The sequence below is a fragment of the Bactrocera oleae genome, chromosome 6 (assembly GCF_042242935.1).
Source record: "Bactrocera oleae isolate idBacOlea1 chromosome 6, idBacOlea1, whole genome shotgun sequence".
Classification (NCBI taxonomy): domain Eukaryota; kingdom Metazoa; phylum Arthropoda; class Insecta; order Diptera; family Tephritidae; genus Bactrocera; species Bactrocera oleae.
Window position 1 is genome coordinate 64,856,655 of NC_091540.1, and position 16,167 is coordinate 64,872,821.

At 33.5% G+C, this 16,167-nt stretch overlaps 1 protein-coding gene across 7 annotated transcripts in view; it reads left to right on the top strand.

Annotated features, from left to right (window-relative positions):
* The window catches only part of Spn (protein phosphatase 1 regulatory subunit spinophilin), a 160,213-nt gene that overhangs the window by 34,328 nt on the left and 109,718 nt on the right, over positions 1-16,167 (top strand). For all 7 annotated transcript variants that reach the window (XM_070111118.1, XM_036364651.2, XM_070111114.1 and 4 more), the window contains one exon: positions 9,485-10,388. The gene's annotated coding sequence lies outside the window, so the exon portion shown is untranslated. The remainder of the gene's footprint in view (positions 1-9,484; positions 10,389-16,167) is intronic.

Here is a 16,167-nt window from a genome sequence, read left to right on the forward strand (position 1 = left end):
CCATATGGGTGGTTCCGACAAATGATCATAACTTAGCTTTCCATTTCAAAGCTAACCAAAAAACAAAAAAATATATATTTATATACATATATATATATATGTACAAAATAAAATAAATAACTCAATCAGAGCAGCAGTTCATAAAATGAAATTGTAAAAATTAATAAAAATCGTAAAATAAATCAACTTATAAAATAAAATCAATTTATAAAAGAAAATTAAAATTTTTTTCTTACAAGGATTTTAATTTAAGTGCGTATGTGGGCAATAGAGCATTTAATGTACTCATAGATTATAATAACATAATTATCTGCTAACTGTTTATTGTTGTTAGCCAAGTTAGTTGCCGCTTAGTTGGTCAGCTGTTCCCAAACACAAATATAAATACACACATGCAAGCGCACTCAATTAGTAACTGTTACTAGAGTCACAACAACAAAGGCGAAAGCCTGTCGATACGCCAACTGAGCATGCGCATTAATAAGCGAAATAATAAAATGATTAAATTATGCGTATAAACGTTAATACATTCGTTTTGCATTGCTAACAGTTAGTTAGAGCTGTGTAAGTACATATGTACATATGTAAGGCACGCGTTAATAGGCACTGAAGTGAGAAAAAGCTACTTGGACTATTCTCTAGACACCTACATACTAATGTATAAATACATATATTGCAGTTTGTGCAAATGCAATTCTGCTAAGTGAGTGTCAATGAGAATTTATAATGTTAATAAATACAGTTTTACATACAAAGGCTTATCTATGGCAAATAACCTACTTTCTATACTTAGCATATTTTAAGGCGCGATTACGAGTTCTGCGAACTTATGGCATATATTGCTTAGATAAAGACACGCTTTTAGCATAATAACAGAAGTTAGAATTTATAAAATATTTTTTCGACATTAGTTTTCATTTTTAGTATTACCACGCCAAATTTCTTAATCCCGTTTTGTAGTTAATTGCAGAAATAGCTTTGTGTTTGCATGTCAACATTTTCTGTATTAGTGGCTTTGTGAAGTTTTCAGTTTATATATTTTATTTTTTTTTTAAATTTTTTTTTGGCTTATTTTTGTTAATTTTTTTTTCATATTTTTTTTTTAAACTTTTTATATCAAAAAATTTTTTATTCTTTTCTAATTTTTGCTTTATATATTATTACCATAAGTGAGTATTTACATATGTGTACGTGCATGTTTTTGGGTTTCTTAGCGCTATTGCACATTAATTAATTGCTGTTTTAATTATAAATTTTGCGTTGTTTACATTTTCGTGCGCTGCATGCCCGGGACGCAAACGTTTGCCACTCGCTCACATGTCTTTGCCATTTCAGCTGCTTGTCTTGTCGGTAGCGAGTATAATTAATGACTTTGGCTGACGCCGTTGTTGTTGTTGTTGTCATTATTATTTAACTCATTGTTGCTATTTCTATAATCGCTTAAATCGAGCGTGAATGTAGGTTAAGATTAACAGTTAACACCTTGCTGCATGCTACATATGGTATGCGGGTACAAATATACATACTTACATACCATATATGTATACATACAAACTTAATTGCTAGAAAAAAAATGAGAGAGACAATTGCAGTCAGGCTGCATAATTTGTTGATTTTCAATTAAGAAATAAGTGTGTATAACAGTAGTTATTTGAAGTATCATTTAATGCACAGACAGTACAAAGTAGTATAAATAACAGTAAAAGCATTTTAAATAATGCGGATTTTATTTAGAGCTCTTTTTAATAAATTATATATATAATATATTCCGATGGATTATATTTTCAAAATTTAAATTTTTTATTTCCACTTTTTTATTGCTTTTATTTTTTCCAATTTGTTATTAATTTATTTTTTTGATTAAATAAATTTTTTTATTTTAAGTTTTTAATAGGTTATTTTTTTTTTTTATTTATTTATTAATTTTTTATATTTTTTTATTTATTAAATTTTTTTTTTTTCATATTATTTTTAATATTATATTGATACCCAATATCTAGTGTATTTTTTATTTTGACTTTTATTTAATATTTTAATTTTTATAAATTAAATATCAATTTCATTCCAAAAGTTATGGTTTGTAGAGCATAGTTTTCTCCTTTACGTACTTTTCAACCATTATTTTTTAATTTTTAATCTTTTTATACTCTCACAATATGTTGCTACAGAGAGTATAATAGTTTTGTTCACCTAACGGTTGTTTATATCACTTCTACACTTATAACCGAGTTAGATATAGGTTTATATATATGTACATACCCTATATAAATGATCTGGATGACATGACGTTTTAAATTCCCAGTGACTGCCTGTCTGTCCCTCCTTCCGTCTATCTGTCCGTCCGTGCAAGCGATAAATTTTAAGATTTTTTGATGAAACTTTCTACACGTGTTTCTTGGCACCCAAGAGAGGTCGGTGTCGTAGCGGCGCGTAATCGGATCACTGTCACGCCCACAAAATATAAGTGCCATAACTATGTACCTATTTAAGACACATAACTGTAATTTAGTACAGGGGATCGCAGCAACAAGCGACAACTCTTGGCTCCTGTGAAAATATGATAATAATCACACCCACTCCCCATATAACGGCTATGTTGAAAACTATTAAAAACTCATTGAATAAATGCTCCACAATCATCAAATTTCACAAGCAAGATGGTGGGAAAGAGTTTAATAGGAGCAGGTGTAAAAATTGTACAATGGATGTGGCACTGCCTTTCATTATCTCAAGAACTAGATCTAATTCTTTCACTTCCAGTATATGTACAAATGAGACACCATTGAATATATCGGAGTAAAACTTTGCAAAGGTAGCTTTATACCCAAACATTTTCGAAATCGGTCTATAACTTTTCAAGGATCCAGAAAATGCCTCTCTTAGCCCCCATATACCTAATATAAATATATTCGAACTTCCGGTTGACTTTACACCCTATCTATCGGTCAATATGTAAGAAATATTAATGAAATTCAGAAAGAAACTCTCTTTCTAATAACAGTGTATCTTCTTATTGCCTGTGATTCTAAATAATGAAATCCTACATTTAATTAAAATATATCCGAAAACGCCATATATCACTTTACTTTGCAAGAGTATAAAATCCTCGGTTACATCGAAATAGTATCTTAGTTTTCAAGATATCGACCTTAAATTTAGGAGATGACTGTTTATCAACAAGAAGCTGCTCATTTGTCGGAATATCCGAAGAAATTGTTTAGAACAAATCACTATAGCATATAGCTGTCATACAAACTGAACGATTGGAATCAAGTGCTGGCATGGAAAAATTTTTCATTTGACGAGATATCTTCACGAAATTTGAAACGTATTATTATTTAAGGCAATAATGGAATATCCGAAGAAATTGTTCAGATCGAATCAAGTCCTTCTAAGAAACCTCTTGTATTTGTAAACGGTATTGTAACTTCGCTGCAACTGAAGTTAACGTTTTTTCTTGTTTTATTTTACTTTATTTTTATTATTATAATTTTATTTATTTTACGTTTGTATATTTGATATTTGATCTAATTTTCATATATGGTGCATATATATTTTTTACAATTATTTTTATTTATATACGAATACTACATATTACATTTTTTTTTTGAAATTCATTACAGTATCTTTAATACGGTCTTTTAGTAATTTTTTAGTTTCTTGATAAATTTTCCACTTGAAATTTTTCCGTTTGTCATTTTCTTACTATCTTTAGGGACGTCCAACCGCATAACACTCCGCTTATCCACTTTCTTTGCTGCTATGAGTCCTCTTAATAACAATGACAAAATCAATAAGAAACCCACGCATTTATCCATAAACGAACGCAGTCAACTTACTGTGTATGCCATTAACGGTTTCTACGCCTTTCTATGTTATTTATGCTTGTACAAAGCTACAAGTGATAAAAAAAAAACAATACTTACATACAACAAATAACCAGTGGTCAATATGCCACTTTATGCATTGTGCTTGACTATTAAAATGCTACATGCCACACGCTTACGCCGTCAGCTGTCAGGCCAGTCGGGCGCATCCGGTACGCGTTCGCATTTATTACATGACAAGGCCGTTGCAGGCATAAATACTTGCTTATGCCCATTCGCAAAACCATTCATATGTACATATATACAGGTGTATGTGTGTTAGTTGTAGAAATGTAATAACAAATCCTAACGCGTCCAAGATTCTCTTTACATATTGTTGTTAGTATACCATAAATTTATGTATGTATATATATTCGTCCATTGTTTGTGTAAAGTTGGCGTATAATGTCCTCGTTCTCAGCTTACCGTTCAGCTCTTTATTTATTTATTATGAGCGTGTAATCTAATCAGCTTAGCGAGTTTGGTAAATAATAGTTTCTGCTTTTTTATTATCGTTTGCAATGTGTCTACATGCAATTTTTCGTTTACCACCTCACCTTTATGTGCTGTTTGCTTTTAATTATATTATATGTATGTATGCACGTACATATACACAATGTTGCATTATCGCGTTGGGTCAAGCACAAAAACAATAAAAAATATTGTGTTGCATATAACTACATATATATTCAGCCTTGACACATTTCGTTCGAAACTTTCATGCGATAAGCAGGGTCACATGACATGAAATAGGTCGTTGTAATAGCTCTAAAATAGCCTTGACTACTTTGAGGTGTATCTGTAGGTGTAAATATTCTTTTTTTATTAATTCTATCTATTAGGATTATTTATTTTATGTCACTTTGTATTTAAGCATTGTTTCGGTTATAGGGTCTTCTGAGGACATCCTGTCGGTCCAATTTCCCACCACTATGTTATCGTCGTTAATAGAGGCGCATGGACGACTCGCATGACTTACGACATTTCACTGAATGCTTTGTGCACTTGTGTTCGTCATAAAGTAGACTCCCCAAAACACTTCTGAAATATATTCAATAATTCGGTAGCAGTGATTCTATAAAATACATACATATATACTTGTATTGTATCCAATGGCTCCGCGGAGGAGCAAATGGCCACATTGAGACTTTTCCATTTATTTCGATCTTGTGCTAGTCTCTTGACTTGATTCCAACTTCTTTGGACCTTAGATATTTCCAAATTTTTTTCTCCTCCAGGTAAGACTGGGTGGGCCTTTCCGGCGGCTGCATTGTGGATTCTAGTCGATAGCGTTCCGAGTGATTGTGTCTAGATCTCTTCTCAAAGCATACCCGAGCTAGCTTCATTTTTTATAAGATTTCGGTCCACAGTGACGTTTGGTTTTTGCGTTACAATAAGTCCGTGTTAGAGACGATGAAGTGCCAGAATATGAGGCAAATATTGCGAAGGCATCGGTTTGTGAAATATTGCAGCTTTTGGAAGGCTACGAGATTTCATTTTCCGCAGTCGTATAGAAGTGTGTATTTAACATTGCAGTTGAATATATATTTTTTTTTGGTACGCCGCGTATTAATCGAAGAGCTCCAGAACTCTTTGAGGACGCCAAAAGCTTGCTTGGGCTTCTTTGTACTTTTGTTGATGATATCTGACTTTGATCCTCCGTTTGCAGATCCAAGTAACAAAAGTATTTCACATTTTCGTACTCTATGCTATTGACTTGGGGTTCCTCATATAACTGCATTTTTCTGGTTTAGCCGAAAAAATTGTATCGATTCGGTTTTCACGCAATGTTTAAAAGAACCAGTCCGGTTCAGAGCTTGTTCTGTTGGTATACACTACAGAAGCCTTGCATCTCAAATATGTTTCAGACAAAATCTGAACGAGGTTTTGTGTGTATGTATTTGTAGATATGTATATGTGCTTAAATTCATTAAAACCTGATATAAGGTAGCGAGTTCATATTCTGAGAATTTCCCCGTATTTGCTGATTGTGAGTATGTATAATGTATAATAATCATAACTTCGGTATAATTTTTTATTAACACTATCTTTATGCATATTTTTGTAAGCATATGTTTATGTATGAGTGTAAGCGTTAGCTGCAATTGGAGGCTTTTGATCGGCTTTACCGAATTCGGTGTCATCCGTTATGTATTGCATGGTGCAAACATAAACTTACATACGAGTATATATCTACGTTGGTATGAACATTGCATTGTAGTTGCTTTTGTTGCTATTGTTTGCTATTTAATTCAATTATAATTTTATATTTAATTTGCTGGCATTTTAGCATAATTTGGTGCTTATTTATTTTGCATTGTACATATGTATGTATGCACATATGCATGTATTTGCAACTGCAAAAAATTTGCGGAGCATAAGCGGCAGCATAAAAACTTCAAGTCAGCGCTGATGTTCACACTCGTCACACTTGTTACTCGCCAGCGTTACTATATATTATATATATATATATTTTACCTGATTCTATGCATTTGAACAACAATAAGAAAATTTCGAGTATAAAATATACTGTTTGCATGTGTATTTGTGTGTTGCTGCAGATTGCTTGTTATGTGCGTGCAACAACCTCGTTGCAGCCACTTACACCATACAACACAACAGCTACTATTGTGTAATAGAAACGAGCACAAATTGTAGATTAAAATTAAATAAATCTCATTGTTATTTATATGCTTGTGTGCAAATACACTCACATACATACATATATATGTATATGCACCTCGAACTATTGTGTTGCTTGTTGATAGTCTTGCAGTTGTTTTCTTTGGTTGCATTTCGTTTTCTTGAAGGTTATATTGCTGGTCTGATTGTCATCTCGTACATGCAACGCCATATACATATCTACATACATACATACGTACATTTGTATATTTATTTAACTATATAAGCGCCTCGCAGCGTTTGTTTGCTTATTTATACTTGTAATTAGCATTTTTATGCTGTCAGATTATTTAATTTTCATCGCTTTGTGCGCTCAAAAATAAAAATAAATGAAATAATTTTTCACTCAAAAAATCAAGTTGCTCACTTGAAAATTACCGGATGGCCGCATGCGATATTCGTGTGTCATTTTAATTGCTTACATATATTTTCTTAATTATTATTTTCCTCTCATCTTCATTGGCCGCATCAGTTACAAAAACAAAAAATTAAAAACTTTAACTTCGGCTACACCGAAGCTATAATTCCCTTCACAAGTGTATTTCTAATAGCATAAAATGCTATGGATCGATCAGTTTGTATGGCATGCTATAGTAGTCCGATCTAAGCAATTTGTTCGGAGTTAGTAGCGTTGCCTTGGACAATAATTCCAGCCAAATTTAAAGATATTTTATCAAATAAAAAAGTTTTCCTCATAAGAATTGATTTGGATCGTTCAGTTTGCAGAGTAGCTATCTGCTATAGGGATTCGATATCATCTCTCATTCGATATCAGCGGTTCCGACAAATGTGCTGCTTCTTGGCAAGAATACAATGTGTGCAAAACTTTAGATCAATATCTCAAAAACTGAGGGACTAATTCGTTTGTTTTCTTAAAAATTGTTTGATAGACACCTCCAAGAAAGGCTCTCCAAGTATGAACTCTTAATTGTAACGGAAAGGTCTAACGGTTTTCTATTTTGTTCCTATTATCAGGTAGAAAAATATTTCGTTTTGTAGAGTTTATAGGAAATTAAATGCTCAAACTATTATATTATACTATTTTATGACCAATTTTTTATTTTTATTTATTTTTTTTAATTTTATAACTCCATGAATAAAAATCATATTAAATTGTAAAGCATGTATACGTGTATGTACGTATGTATCATGTATACGTGTATGTACGTATGTATGTTATATATATTCAGGGTATAATAAATAACGTTAATTTCATTTCAATAATCACCATATTCACCTGTACAAGTTACAATAAAAAGAAAGTATAATTACTTCCGGCCGCCATTCGCATACTAAATTCAAATGTGGTAGTAAATTTTTAATTCAAATTTAGTTTTTTATGAACTTCACTTTCATCTACTGGTATTTCATTTAGCATTTTTCACTTTCCTTCCTGACCATTTCTCACAACCAAAACGAATTACCGAGTTTTTCGTTAATGAACTCGCTCTCTCTGCTTAAAGCGCTGGCTATTGAACTGTAAATGCTATTAAATGTAAAAATCTATTAAGCGCAATTTCAAATAATAGTTAGCAATATGTATGTGCATATATATGTTTGTACCTATATTCTGATTTAATTTGTGGGAAAGTTTCTGAAAGTGTTTGGAGGTAATTCATATATAATTGTGAATAACTAATCAAAGTAGTACAAAATACATTAATTATTGAAAGAAGTACTAATGAAGAATTTTAAAGACCTCGTAATTTTCACAATATTTAAAGATTAACCACAGTAATTCTAAAATTACACTGTCCAACAAACGGCTGCGTTTTGGGACCAAAAATTTTTTTTCGAGAGATTGATTCTTAAGTAAACAAGCAGTTTCTCCATTTTTCGAAGTTAGTCTCCAAAGTCAAAATATTTTCATTTGTAGTTCGAAATTGAGCTTATTGAAATATTGCATTAATAGTATTCAAGTTACTAAAAAGTAAAAATGTGGGACAAATCTGTAATAGACCACAGTCGAATCTTCGAAAAAAAAATATATGTTTCAAAAATATTGGTCCGACTTTGAAACTATAAAACATCTGTCACTTAAACTTGACCGAAAAATGTTTTACACACAGTGAGAGAAAAACATGGATGGTGCCTATATTATTACTTTGTTAGGAATTTACATACTTAATCAAAAATATGTTTACAATAAGCCTATTTAGCGGAGCAGTTGAATTTTAAGTGGTCAAACACGGTTTATATCGATTTCGAGCAAAACTACGAGGTTGTTATATGTTATAGGTAGTGAAAATATCTACAACTTTAATATCAATACCTTTTTCACATAACCTCAAAATTTATGTGAAAAATTTAAATAACCAAGTTTTGGTTTTCTATTTTTATCTTTTACAATTTTTTTCACGATATTTCGATAAAACTAACCTTTTTATGTCCCAAACATACTGTAATTTTTTTTACTTTAAAATATTTATTTTTTCACCTTATTTTGACCCAATATCGAAAAAGCGTCAAATTTTCCAATCGGAAATTCTCACGCGAAGTAGCTACAATCTTAAAGTAGATTACACCATTGAGCATTAGATTGTTGGATCTTTTAGCAAACTTTAGAAATATAAGATGTTTGCATGAAGGTTCAGCATTACCTGTACTACTGACTGCGAATAATATTTTCAAAGATTGTTTTCTTTGAGATTTTATGTTTTTTGAGCTTTTGCGGCTAGTCGTAGGCACTCGAGAACTTCTTTACAAAATAGGAAACGTGCTCAAATGGAAATCTGTTATAGTCCAATGTTTTGAGTTGCCGAAAAATCGCAGATATGTAAATCGACTGTTGAGGGGTACTTGGTACAAAACAAAAAGGTTTCCAATATTAGTTAATTTTCAAAAACCTAAAAAAAAAGTATATCCATTATATTGGATATCACTTGATGAATGGCATAAATAGCGCTAAAATAAACTTTTTCTCCTTTTCTTTGCAGAGACGAGTATTTTGTAAATCAAACGAACATAAGCGAAAGCAGAGATTGCAAAAAACAAATACATGCTTCTTTTTGCATACGAAAACTAAATTTATTTTGTAAACAAACAAAAGTCCAGCCGCCAGCAGCGCCGAAATCATTCATTTGTGAGTAGTCGGCGGAACGAAAAAATGTTGGCGGTGCAGTAGCGTTGTGTTGCTGCATGAATGCACAGCTGCAGCTGGACGGCGAACGCATAGAAGGCGGAAGAACAAAAGGAAATGCCAACAACAGCACTGAACGCTGAATAGTGGTGGCAACAAATATGTTGCAACAAATTAAGTGGCAACAACAGCAACAGCGACAATATTATAATAAACAACAAACGCAACAACAACAACGAATAACAAAATAACCAACAACAATAGATGAAGCAGTAAAAGGTGAGGAGACGAACGAGACGAGCAGCAACGAAAGCCACAGACCAAACATAAAGTGCAAATGCAAATGCAAAAAGTCATTCCAACCACCACCACATCGTTGTGGCCGTAAATGGAGGCGGTATAATAAATGAAAACAAAAATGACAAACAGCAAGCAACAACAACAAAAGACACAAAATAATTAAAGACTTCGCTATAGCGTCACAACTACGTAAGACAACAAAAACAAAAAGAACAACAAACAAAAACAACTATTATAACAAAAGACTAACCAATAAACGGAACAAACAACTGTTGCTGCTCGCAAAAAGCAACTAAATTTAGCTGCCGCAACAACAAACTCAACCAACTAGCCAAGCGTCATTCACACTTCTCCACTGTCATCACTGACGCACGAAAAAGCTGGAAGCAGCGTTGCAGGAGCGAAACGAAAAAAGACGAAACACAGCAGTATTTGTGCAATTTGCAAATTTTTATTTTAAGGTGAGTCCACCAATCGATACTTGAGTTTATATGTTGTTGTATTAGATATACATACATACACTTGTTCGTGTACCATAAATATGTTTGTATAGGTGTTTATCATATACCTGCAGGAATCGGTTAGTTACAAAAAAAGTGATATAACTAGTAAATTGTAAGGTACGAGTCATCTCCGGAAGCATAAAGCTAAGTTAAAGCTTTAGTGAAGCTCGTTTCAAAATAGAAACTCAGGTAGCATAAGATTCATGTCTGGGGATTAAACGTCGAGCGTCAAGCTTTATTTATATACTACTATAATTATTATTATTATTAGTGCCGTCATCGATGCCTCCTCCTTCCTCCCTCTTCTGATATTACCAACTGGTATCGCACTGAATTCTTCCAGAACTTGGTACTGCATTTCTCATATCTGGCGATCATGTCACAAATTCTCTACAACTCACTCTTTCATCGAAGTGAGAACAAGTTGGAGTTCCGTTGTCATCATGCGTCATCAGGTGGTTGTTGACGACCAGCTCCTGTGCTACTGTGAGATCCTTCTGGTACGCAGGAGATCTACTGAACTGCTTGCGCTTTGCAAAGCTTATCTTGCCGCAAACGCAAGAGTTCTAACTGGACGCTGTCCTATTGGTACTTTTGGTTAAAGGCTTCACTAAAGTTCAGTGTTACGTCTCTATTGCTCTCGGACTACAAAATTTTCTTGGTATATGATATATAGAAAAAGGAGTGGGGGAAAGTATTTGACCTTCAATTTCTTAGTATTAATAAGCTCTTTGAATATAGTTTTATACACCAAGTTTTTGCTCCATATTAATGCTTAATTTTCCTGCTGGGTTTGCACTATATAGTTGCATATGGTGGCTGCTTGCAAATTTTACGACTGCTCGTCGTATGTCATGTACGATCATATAATGTTCATATATGTATGCACACAAGTGAGGGCACTAACCAATTTAGTATCTCCGTTACACATCTGTCCTTCGTACATTTACCATTTCCCCAACAATAACTCGATTGCAGTTCAATATCTGGCGGCGCCATCAAGCTGTCACAAATCAATGTTGCATGACGCCACAGATTAATGTTGTTGCAATATCTCTGATGTGGCATTTATGTTAATGACGCTTCCATCAGTGTTTATTTTTTGACTATACCCAACTATCTTCATCCGGTTGACTGCCGAGTACTATACTTGCAACATCGGGAATCTGCATTTATGTGTAGTAAATATTTGTTTGCAACAGCAATAATTCCGGCACGTGTGTAATGATGGTCCATAACATGGCCAACACAAAAGACCAACTCAATCAATGGCGGATCACCGTTTGTCGGTTTGTTCAAATCATTTGTGGGATTTCCTTCAATGATTGCGATTTGTGTTGCATGCAACGATCGTTTTTTGCTTTAGAAATGCCATTGTAAAAAACAGTGAGAGTTTTGTCGAAAGTGAATGTGGCAAATAAAATTTGCTGCAACGCCAAAGTGGCAACAAATATTGGGTAATAAAATGCGAAGAAAAGTAAATGGGCATTGCAAGTTAGTGAAATTGGCATGCCAATGTTGCTGTTGTTGTTTTGAGGGATATCATGTTTGATTGCATGCTGCTTTTAATGCTTTATGCCTGAGTGAAAGTGAGAGCTGCATTGATTAGCAAATATGTTTTCAATTAACATTCTTTGATCGCTAGACCCTTTGAAGGTTGTGCATTATGTTACATGGGGTATATTACCCTGACTCTGTGCCGCAAAAGCGAGTTTGGCTCTTGTTGGAGTTTCTGCGTTAGTTAAGCATTCATGTAATTTACTGATCTTCTTTACGAACTCCTGTAAAAATATGAGATCAGATATCTCAAAAACTGAGCGACAAACAGACAGACAGATGGACGGACATAAATCGAATCAGCTCTTCACGCTGATCATTTATATATATACTTTATAGGGTCATCGACTTCTTTGGGGAATTTGGGGAATTTCTGCAGGGATTGTTGACTACCTTAACAGTAACATAAGATAATCCTAACGTCTCATCGATTGCAATGGTTTATTCCTAAAACTCTGTAGTTTTATAACATGAATTGTCTTATAGTTTAGTGTGGATCACGAACGATTTCTCACTTTTACTCACTCGAATTGATTGCTTTATAATATGAGTTTGGAATTTATCCTAGTCCGTGTTGACCAGGTCTATGAATTTATCTTCTACCTCAACTGTTTCTGTTGAGTATTTTTATTTTTGCAATACATTTTTGAATGCCAATGTTATGATTCAGTTTGGATTTTTTCTGGTTAACTCTGTAGTTGCTTAAGCAATTTTGACTCCATAGCGTTAAGGTAAACCCTTTTAGTATTGTACACTTATAACAATCCGAACTATTAAAATCTGGTATACTCTGAAATACTGGCAGAGTTTTTCTAGATAACTCCAGAAATAATTCAAATGTTTATATTCCGGGTTTGTATATATTAATATGATGAGAGATTTTGAACGGTTTTGAGTGAAAAACTAATTTAGAAATTTGAGGCTCGGCTCATATTTTCATCAGTCTTTATAAAATGAGGATCACATCGATCTACGGAATTTTTACACACTCCAAATATGAAAAGGACACCATACATATTAATATCCTCGCTGGGTCTAAAATATTAACCTTCCTTAAAAACCACGTTACAACAATAACAATATTGGTGTCATAACGTATGTATAACTTGATTTGCCAACTTTTCTGCTGTTCTAAAATCAATAATTACATCAAAAATATATCATTCGGCTGCTACTGAAGTTAAATGTAGCTCTTTCTCAACTTTATAGATCAATACATACCTACATATAATGTGTATTTAAAATATCTGCAACCTCTTTTCTCTCTCTCTCTCTCTTGCTTTTAATTTTACAGTCTATTAGTAAATAAGAAAAAAATGGTATATAAAAGTATTAAGAGTATGCAAGTAAGTCATTTATGCAAAAACAGCCAAGCTACTCCAATTCTAGGAAACTGGGTAAAGTGTTGCTGCTACCGCTGCAGCTGTGGGCTGTCGGCTGTTGGCGCACTCTGTAGTTGACGTACAATTCATTTGGCTTACATTTCACAGCATATAATTCAACAAAGGGGTGCATTTGGTGTACATGTGTAAATGCTTGTATTTTAGTGTCTGTGTGTGTGTGTGTGTGTAGTTATGACAGCTGAGGAGTGGCTTGCGCTAAAATAAGCCAGCGCTCGCGTCATTCTAAAATATGCAAAGAAGCAGTCAAGCTAAGCCGGCCAAGATGAATGACGATTGAGATATTTATAACGTGTACGTTCCTGTGGCTGTTTGTGTATGCGTGAGTGTCGGCAGGCAGTGAAAGGAATAGCGCAGAAATAGTAAAATGAAACTAAATTGCTCCAGTTTTTCTTTTTTGTAAAGCTTGTGTAGCACTATTTTGATGGAGACACTGCCATTTGTAATATTCTTCAGGATGTCCTAGAAATTGGCAACATCTTGCCATAAATAATTTTACTTGAATTGATTTGAGTTGGAGAAACTGACAGGAGATTATTAAAATGCTATGAAATATATGTAATTGAGATAATTAAAGTTGATGTTATAATTATAATTGATTTGTGGAAAGCGATTGTAACTCGAAAGGTTTTTTTTACATGATTAGTGCGCTATTTTTTGTTTTAATGCTGGTATTGTGGAATATATTTTTGTAATTTTTTTATCGGAAATAATCTTAACTCGAACTGAAAAGTTATTCCTAATTGTCTCACAAAAAATTATTATTTGATAAATTCCCTATAGCTGTGAATTTGAAGCGAATTCGAGGGAGTTGAATGTAGCATCATACAAACCGAACATGGGACAAATCCAGCTTTTCATTCAGACAATGCACTTCTGAAATATCCTACAAAGGTAATATTATTAAACTACATTCTGTATAAAATTTTCATAAGAGCCGCTCAGCCTAGATTATATAACATTGAAAGTTGAGAAATGCACTGTGACCTATGGTTTATTTTGCCTGTACCCCCAACCCCCCCTGTTATCACAACACAAAGAGGTTTAGTAAAGTTCCTGAGTTAGTGGTTGCGATATTTCCTCTCGCCGGTTTAATTTTTCCGATAGCCTGACTCCTTCTTGCGATTGCAATTAAGTAGTATGCGCTCTGTTGTCTCTGTCTCTTGGTGGATACAGATCTGTAAGGCAGCATCCTAATATGTGCAGATGAAACCTTAGCTTTCAGCTACCTGTATAAAATTCTACTAGCTACCTTAATTGGTTCCTGGGGAACTGTTGTATTGAACTCTCCCATAGACAGCTTTGCCTGACGAAGCCCAGCCATTGCTTTCTAATAGCGATTTCTACTAGGTCTTTTCTCTTCCCGTAGCTCGTTTCGTAATGTGTGGGGGCCCACAACGAAAAACGGTTCAGGTCCTATCGGCTTTGTTGAGCGACAAGCTCACTGACTTTGACGCCTCTATGCCAATGAAATAAAACGGTTACAGCTGTGACTGAGCTGAACAGACTTAATTGCGTTAAAATCAAAATTTGAATTTCATTAAAAATGCTGACTAACAAACCAAACGAAAACATTATTTATAAATGTACTGGTCTTATTGCAGAAATTAAACGACTTATCAAATTTCCTTAGAATCAAAGTAAATACAAATGCGTACCACCCATATGTGAACCAAACTCTAACCACTAAAGAATTCGCTTCAACATTGTAAAACAAACGACTTTATCGCCAACAGTTATTTGAAAAATATGCACAACATTTTGCTTTTGACATTCGTCTGAAGTTAACGTGAGTTGTTGTTTAGTTATTTTACTCCTACACACCTCTTGCTTCTTGACATCAGCTTCTCACATAGCAAACTAATATCTGCAAATGCATTTAATAATGTCTCATTTATTTCTGCGCTGTTGCTGTTGTTGGTCATATCAACCGAAACACTTGTTCTTCAATCTTGTACACTTGATCTCTGAAGTCTCTCTGGTGGCTTCGAGTTTTTTCGCTCGTTTTGTTTTTTCTTTCGAACCTCCAGTTAGAGTTACTAAGCAGTCACTTACTTTTTAACGGTTTGTTGCCCATGAAATTGTAATTGTTGTAACAATTGCTCTTGCGAAATTGTTGACAATTTGTTTTCAGTCGCCATTGTTCCAACCAACGCTTCTAATCTACTCAAAGTTTCCAGCTTTTCGCCATCAACTGCCATCAGTCCGCAAGTCAGTGGAGCTTAATTTACTTTTCATCATGTATGCTTTGTAGTTGGACTGTCAGTTTAAATTCTTGTTTCTTAATTTACGTTTTTCCTATTTTCTTGAAGTAGTTTGGGTGTGTTTGAAGTTGTAGAATTTTTTCTCATAATTGTTGTGTTTGACTGCTCCAAAGAAACTAGTAGAAACCTACTACGTAGTGTCAGCGGGTGAAAAAGTAGCAGTGATTTGCATATTTCTAAAAGTTTATATATTAGTTGCGTTGAGTTGGTAGTTCTTTTAATATAGTAAAAGTAAGTAATTTTTTTAATTGATCAAAGTTTAAATGAAATCAATATTTTCTATAATTAAAGTTGGCAATAATAATTATGGTTGGTAAGTTCGCCTTTAAATTTTGTTATTAATATTAGCTCTGATGTTGTTGACTTCATGGTAGGACTTTCGTCTGAACCAATTACTCATCCAGCTTCCTTATCTAAACTGGTGCATCTGGTGATACCAAGTCATTTTACTTAGTAGTTTTAGTATTACAATTCCCTCCTAAACAAGAGATCAGTTTTTAAATCTGATCTAATTTT